Source organism: Adiantum capillus-veneris, chromosome 5, assembly GCF_014529385.1.
Source record: "Adiantum capillus-veneris isolate H3 chromosome 5, ASM1452938v2, whole genome shotgun sequence".
NCBI classification, from domain to species: domain Eukaryota; kingdom Viridiplantae; phylum Streptophyta; class Polypodiopsida; order Polypodiales; family Pteridaceae; genus Adiantum; species Adiantum capillus-veneris.
The window spans coordinates 34,120,127-34,128,814 of record NC_140935.1 but is presented as its reverse complement, the minus strand read 5'-3'; positions in this window follow the sequence as shown (position 1 = coordinate 34,128,814).

The following is an 8,688-nucleotide window of genomic DNA, read 5'->3' as shown; positions in this document are numbered from 1 at the left end:
AGATCACTATGAATGAAGCATTAACCGTGGTGTGTGTACAAGGAATGGATGACTTCAAACACTCCCAACACAAATAGCATATAGATTACCAAACAGTCACTCAAGGATTAGCCAAGATCACATCAAGCACTCTCACACGCATATAAAACATTTCTCTTAATTAACATAAGTAAGAGGAGGAGAGGTTACTAGCATGAAACAATTTGCACTCTAGGATGTGCAAGAATAGAGTGAATGAATGAGCTTATGGGCTCATGGTGAGTGATACAAAGGCTCAATGGGCTGAGGGAGGCTTGAAATTACAAAGGGGAAGGCCTCTTTATATAGGAAAGAGAGTGATTAGGAGTGAGGTTAAGATACAAGTGTAATTTGTACAAATGAAGCTTGATTAGGGACATTCAACCAATGAAGAAGCTCCTTCCAAGTGATTTGTTGACCAATTAGCTCCATCATCACTTGTGTTGTCTTCACTCCTTCCTCCATAGCTTGAGTCCAAGAGCTTCCTTATTTTAAAATGTAAAGAATCTACATTAAATCAATACATATCTAGTAATAATAGAAAGGGGTTGAATGAGAACTTATGAATTACAACAAGATTAAGCATGACTTGAGAGGTGATTAGAAGAGGAACTTTGATGGGTTTTTGAGCTTGAGAGAGAGGAGGAAGGAGAGGAGGGTGGGAAGACTAATAGCTGATTTCAAAGAAGGTCTCAATGTGGAAAAGGAAGGGTGTGTGTGTGTAAAGGTAGGGGGGTGGTCTCCACCACAGTTGAAAAAACTGGCGTCCACCATTTTGGCCATATCTCCTAGACCGTAGATGCAAAAATTATAAAAAAAATATGGCCAGAATCTTCAGCTCGTCAGTTACAACTTTGATGAAGACAACTTTTCTTGGATCGGAGTGGAAGTATTTTTTAAAAATTCAACAAAATCATGTGCCTTGTTTCTTCCTTTACCAAGTCTTCCACTTGGGTCCCATTTGTTTGAATCATCATATGGCTCCAAAGCCATGATGATATGAGCCACTCATGACCCTTGAATCATGGGTGCATGGCTCCACAACCACATCATATCTTTTCTTTTCACATTTACATATTTTCCCTTCCCTTTACCACTAGGTTCTCCCTCTACCTTTCACCTCCGGTGAACTAGTCAAGAAAAATTCATTTTTTTTTTAAAAAAAAATTCCAAGAGGTTGTTCTCACTCTTTCTTTTATTGTAAACCTCTAGAAGCAAGGAAAACCAACAAAATATGATAAACAAAAATTTGTGATAGGCTCGGATCATAGCCCCCCCAAACCTGGCTAGGGGTATTTATGCCTCTAGCCTACTTTCTTTGATCTTGAGCTGACCTTATCCTGATGTGATAAGGCTTTAGACGCCATCCATTTGTCCTGGTCTTGTGCACTTTACCATCAATGTCTTGAAGTCTGTAAGAGCCATTTTTGAACTTTTTGGTGACCAAGAACGGGCCTTCCCATCGGAAAAGAAACTTTCCATCCTTACGAGTGTCGAAGCGATTGTCATATCGAAGCACCAGAGATCCCTTTTTGATGTCTTTGGATGCTAGCTTTTTGTTGAACTTTTCTCTGCGCTTCTCTGCTTCTTGAGAATAGTGGTTGATGGCTTCTTCACGATCCAATTGCAGCCTCTCTAGATCCATGATCCTTTGATGTACTTTCTCCTTTTGAGAGCCTACCTGGCTACCCAATATTCGAAGACTTGTTAACTTCACTTCAATGGGCAAAAGCGCCTCCTTTCCATAAACCAAATGAAAGGGTGTGTACCCTAATGTGGTTTTGAAGGAGGTTCTATAGGCCCATAGAGCTCCATTCAGGTGTTTGTCCCAATCTTGGCGCCTGGCATGTACCTGTTTGGTGAGAATTTTGCAAATGATTCCATTTACCTTTTCCACCAAACCATTGCACTGAGGGTAGTAAGGAGTAGAGTGTTGATGCTGAATATTTAGCTTCTTCATGAGTTCTCCTACCAAGTCTGCTCTAAACCCTGGTCCTCTATCAGATAGTATTTCAAGAGGGGTGCCAAACCGGCAACAAATGTGGTCAAAGATGAACTGACTCACATCCTTAGCAGTAATTCTATTGGTCGGCATAGCCTCAGCCCATCTAGTCATGTAGTCTACTCCCATGATGATGTACTCTTTACCTGACTGAGTGCGTGGTAGAGGCCCTATGGCATCAATTCCCCACTTCTCAAAGGGCCCATATACCTTTATTGGGTTCTGAGGTTCAGCTATGAGCCGTCGTGGTCCTGCTTTCTGGCATTCATCACATGTTTGACACCAATATTTGACATCACGATGAAGACTTGGCCAAGTAAACCCAGCTTGTAGAACCTTTCTACTAGTGACGTCGTGTGCAAAGTGTCCTCCGCACATATCATCGTGACAAGCTTTTAAAATCTCTTCAATTTCACTCTTCAAAGGAACTCTCCTAAGCACACTATCCTTACCAAGACAATACAAGTCATCATTTACTATGCGATACCTGGTAGCCTTCCTAGCTAACCATCGCCTTTCCCCTGCATTCAAGTGTTTAGGAGCCTCTCCTTGCTCCAGAATGTGCATAATATCTTCCAAGTCCTCCTTGCCTTGCTGAAGTGGAAGTTTGATGGCCAATGCTCCCACTATTGACTCATTTAACTTTGATGATGCTAGGTGGTCTGCATCCTTGTTCTGGTCTCTTGGTACATGATGTACTTGTGCCTCCCTAGATCTCCTCATAAGAGATTTTGCTTCTCTCATTTTAGTAGAGAGACGGGCATTTTTGCAAGCCCGTGTACCTTGCATTTGCCTTACCAAAAGCATGGAGTCACCAAAAGCGTTTAATCTCTTAATTGAATTATCGAGGCACCAACAAAGGCCATGAATTAGAGCATGATATTCTGATTCATTGTTGGAGTGGACATCTTCTAGAGTGATCCCTTCACCATGGATCCTCTCTCCCAATGGGGATAAGACCACGATGCCTGCAGCTGCCTTATCCTTGGTTCTCTTGTATGCTCCATCAAAGTAGAGGCTATAAGCATTGACCAAAGCCTCTACAGCTGGAGGTGGTGGAAGTTCCTTTCTCTTCAAATGGCAAACTTTTTCATAGCACTTGTTTGTTAAAATGTCGGCTAAGCATGCTCGAGTTGTTCTTTCAACCTGTATTGTATAATCAAACTCTTGAAGTCGCACCACCCACTTTGCTATTTTGTCAGAGATTTCCATATGTTGTAGTGCATAGGGAAACATATCCTCCACAGTGATAATTACAAACCTCTTCGGCAGCAAGTATGGCCGAAATTTGGTTACCGCAAACATGAGAGCTAACACTAGCTGTTCCATTAGGGTGTAGGCCTTCTCTGTGTTTTCCATGAGGCGGCTAGCAAAATACACAGGCCTCATAAAGGAGGTTTTTGGATCTTTTTGTAGGAGGGCAGCACCAATGGCTTCTTCTCCCACACTAGGGTTTACAAAGAATGTTTCTTCCCAACAAGGTTGGAGGATTACAGGGAGTGACCCTAACATTTTTTTAATCTCTCTAAAATGCCCTTCACTTTCTTCACTCCAAATAAGCGTCTCTTGACGAGTCAGCTGTTGTAGAGGAAATATCACTTGGGAGAGTAAGTGTATGAATCTACTCAAATATCTTAGCTTTTGCAAGAAGGAGATTAATTGTTTGATGGAAGTTGGGGAAGGTAGATATAGCAATGTTTCTATCTTTTCAGGATCTACCTCGATTCCATCAATGGACACTACATGCCCTAATAGTGTAACCTTGCTTTCCCCAATGTGACATTTGTCCTTGTTTAGTTGTCCACCCAGCTTAGCTAAACGAGTAAATCCTTCATCAATCTTGCCGAGATGCATACTTTTGGAGCTGTAAATACAAAAGTCATCTATGAAAACCCTTATGGACTTACCAAAGTAAGGTTGGAAGACCATGTTCATGAATCGTTGAAAAGTGGCTGGAGCGTTGGTGAGACCAAAAGGCATGACTCGAAATGCAAAACATCCCCATGGTGTGATGAAAGTAGTCTTTTTCTGGTCCTCCTCTGCAATGCGTATTTGAAAGTAGCCAGAGTAGCCATCACACACTGTGTATCTCTCATGGCCTGCTACTTCATTTAGAATCTCATCTTGAAATGGGAGAGGGAAGTGGTCCCTCTTTGTTGCAGCATTTAGTGGCTTGTAATCCACGCACACTCGCCATTTACCATTCTTCTTTGGCCTCACCACTACTGGGGAGACCCATTCTGAATCTTCTACTGGGTATATGAATCCTGCTTCTAAGAGTCTCTTCACCTCAGACAACAGTGCATTTTGTTGCACAACTCCTAATCTTCTTAGTTTTTGTACTATTGGCTTGCTCCCTTCTTTTAGATGGATATGATGCTTCACTGCAGTGACACCTGTAATGTGAGTGTAATCAGAAATAAACAATGATGCATGCTTCTTGAGAACATTTACATAACCCTCCTTTTCTTCTTCCTTTATATCCTTGGATAACATCTCCTCTAGGCTGGCATCCCACACATTCTTCATTTGGATCCTTGGGTTGTCTTCTGATGAGGTAGTTTCCTTTATGGTGACGCCCATGACTTCGAGAGTGCTATCACTCTCTTCACTTGAACTCTCTTCCTCGTCCATGGATGAGGAGCATCCACTTGAGCTCCACTCATCAGCTGACGTCTCTAGTTCAAGGTTCTCTTGTCGCCCATTCTTTAGGTTATAAACCACCTTCCGACTATGGCCACCCATGCGAGGCCTCAACTCCAAGTCTCCTGTTGCCCAATCTTGCCTAGCTCCTATACCCATGAGCCAAGGTCGTCCTAAAATAAGGGGGTATCCTTCTCCCTTTACTGGCATCACATAAGCATCAACCTCTGTAGTGATTCCAAAAACAGAAACTCTCAAAGCTTTCACTACACCCACACAAGTGACAGAGACATTATTGGCCATTTTTGCCCTAAAGTTTGATGATTCCATTACCTCTAAACCCAATTGATGCATTAGCTTTTCTGTCATGACACAAACCTCTGCTCCACTGTCAATGTAAGTTTTTGGAATCCGTTGTCCTTTGATTTGAGCCTCCACCAAAGGCACTATATCCTTGAGACCATATGCTTTGATTACACTTACTAGCTTACTTCGCTTTGCCCTCGTGCTCACCATTTTTGACCATTGTCGTCGAAGCTTTGGGGAGATATGAAGTAGTTGTGGCCAAGTAATCTTTGGTCCTTGAGAACTCACATCAGCTGTCAAGTCATAAGGTTGTGTCTGAGATCCCATAGGGAAATCAGAGATGTCAATTTGAGACCTAGTACGGGTCTTTCTCTTCTTGGCTTCATCTTTAGTTTCCCGAGATGTACTTGCTTCATTGCTTGCATCCTTGCTTGTTTCTTTACCTACTTCATCTTGGACACGCACACGTTTGATAGGCATTGTAGCCACTTCATCTATCTTCATCTTCCCTTTAGCTATTTCTTCCTGGTTGCTTCTGCCCTTGAGGACCTCCTCCATCCTTATGATACTCACATTTGGTTGAGTAGCAGGGGCTTGAGCTTGAGCACGAGGTGGCTGCAAAATTTGAGGTTGCGGTTGCTCTTTTGCTTGAGCTCTAGCACGGGGTGGACTTACTTGTTGTCGAGGACCTCTGACAGGGTAGTCATATCTTCTGGGATGAGGGCAATTATACATGCCGTGGCCAATTTCCCCACAATTGTAACACAACATTTCCCTTGCTTGACGTCGCATTGGTGGCCGATTCCCACCATTTCCCTCAATAGGCCTTCTTGCACCCTGCACAAGATTTACTCTCAACCCCTCTAGCTGGTTTGTGAGATTGTTTATTTGTTGGAGCATATCTTCTTGTTGACCTCTATTGAGGTCTAGTGCATTAGGCACATTTGGAGGTATGTGAGAAGCTTCCATAGTTGTGATATTGCCTCCCAAAGCTAGCTAGCCAGCTTGGGCTTGATAGAGAATCTTTCTATTCTTTTCCCTAGCAATTCTTAAGGCATCTTCAAAAGCATTTGGAAATTTTCCCTTTACCTTCTCCCTTAGCAAGGGGTACAAACCTGAGATAAATCGATCCTTTTGGAGGCAATTGGGAGCTCGCTCACCAGGGTTTAGTGAGTCTGACCATTGCCCCCAAAGTTTCAGAAAACCTTCCTCATAGGTTGCATAACCATGAGGGTCAACTTGATGAAGGGACAGAAGCCGTTGCCATAGTTCTTCTGCCGAATTGGCTCGTTGAAATCTTCGTAGGAAAGCCACCTTCAATCCCTCCCAATCAATTCTTTGGGTTGGATCTAGAGCCTGGAACCATACCCTAGCTTCTTCTTTGAGCACCAAAGGAAAAGCTCTCAATTTCAATGCTTCGTCATCCCTCCCGGAGACAAGGAAAGCCATCTCCAAGTTATCCAAAAAATCCCCAGCATTTTCCCCACTACGCCCAAAAAAATTTGGGAAAGCCATCATAAAAGTGGGTTGCCTTCCTCTCAATACAGCACAAAGATGAAAACGTCTAGGCCCAAATCATATCTTATTAAGGGTAGAATAAATGGATTGATAGATGCATTAATCTCAGCTAGACGACGAGGGCCTAGTAAGTCCCTTATGATGTTTTGGAACCTAAGCTTTGTGCTAGCTATTATATGCACAGTTTGTCTAGCAAGAGGTTGGAAAGGTCCATATAAATCCCTATGATTCATGGAGTATGCTTAAAGCAAGATGAAGATGTGAACATCAAAAGATACATTATACTCCAAAATGGGAAATATTATAGGGTCAGGGGACAGCAATATCTCTCTCAACCTCTCAGCTCCAAAATAGAAGACCAATCTTTGTTGGAAAAAAATCTTTCTATCAATGCGCACATTCACCCTAATATTCTGAACTGATTGAAAGTTGTAGAAAATGGGATTATTCATTGGTGCATTAATTACAAACTTCCATGAAGCACTTCATTGAAGTTGAGCTCTCTTGGATCCCACCATTTGAGAGATGCGAAGAATTTTCTCACCAGTGATTAGCCTAGCTTTGGTGTGACCATCTTCAGCTTTGTAGAGTTCATAGGGTTCGATGGCTACCCTCTCAACCACCTTGAGCCTTCTTGCTAGTAGTAGTTGGAGTGCATCACCATATGTAGCCTCTTGCCAATACCGCACCCCATTGATGTGTAGCTCCCCCTCCAAAAACTTGTTAATACCCGAGTTTGAGAGTGCTTTCACCACCTGAAGTCGAGGCTTCAAAGGGAGAGTCTTCACACTAGCCACAAAGCACTCAACACAATTTTTTGACCTAGGGACTTGATGACTACAAGATTTTCCTTAAAGCAAAGAAGGGTGTGTGTAGTTAACTCTCTTTACCCGCATACGTGCCGTTTGTCGATAAAGACGCTTCTTTTCTCGAGCTTCTTGGGGAGACCATAGTGGAAGTCTCGGAGAATTTGATGGATCTTCCTTCATAGGATTGATAGAGCGCTGCTTGAGAACTCCTCAGTGGGGGCACCAATTTATGACGAAGGAAATTTGGAATGGCGGCCTCTACACCAAAACAAACTCCATTGCGCCACAAGGGAAATGAGATGAGGGCACCACCTAGTCTTGGAAGCGTGGACTAGGACCGCTACACACACACACACACACACACACACACACACACACACACACAGAGAGAGAGAGAGAGAGAGAGAGAGATCACTATGAATGAAGCATTAACCGTGGTGTGTGTACAAGGAATGGATGACTTCAAACACTCCCAACACAAATAGCATATAGATTACCAAACAGTCACTCAAGGATTAGCCAAGATCACATCAAGCACTCTCACACGCATATAAAACATTTCTCTTAATTAACATAAGTAAGAGGAGGAGAGGTTACTAGCATGAAACAATTTGCACTCTAGGATGTGCAAGAATAGAGTGAATGAATGAGCTTATGGGCTCATGGTGAGTGATACAAAGGCTCAATGGGCTGAGGGAGGCTTGAAATTACAAAGGGGAAGGCCTCTTTATATAGGAAAGAGAGTGATTAGGAGTGAGGTTAAGATACAAGTGTAATTTGTACAAATGAAGCTTGATTAGGGACATTCAACCAATGAAGAAGCTCCTTCCAAGTGATTTGTTGACCAATTAGCTCCATCATCACTTGTGTTGTCTTCACTCCTTCTTCCATAGCTTGAGTCCAAGAGCTTCCTTATTTTAAAATGTAAAGAATCTACATAAAATCAATACATATCTAGTAATAATAGAAAGGGGTTGAATGAGAACTTATGAATTACAACAAGATTAAGCATGACTTGAGAGGTGATTAGAAGAGGAACTTTGATGGGTTTTTGAGCTTGAGAGAGAGGAGGAAGGAGAGGAGGGTGGGAAGACTAATAGCTGATTTCAAAGAAGGTCTCAATGTGGAAAAGGAAGGGTGTGTGTGTGTAAAGGTAGGGGGGTGGTCTCCACCACAGTTGAAAAAACTGGCGTCCACCATTTTGGCCATATCTCCTAGACCGTAGATGCAAAAATTATAAAAAAAATATGGCCAGAATCTTCAGCTCGTCAGTTACAACTTTGATGAAGACAACTTTTCTTGGATCGGAGTGGAAGTATTTTTTAAAAATTCAACAAAATCATGTGCCTGGTTTCTTCCTTTACCAAGTCTTCCACTTGGGTCCCATTTGTT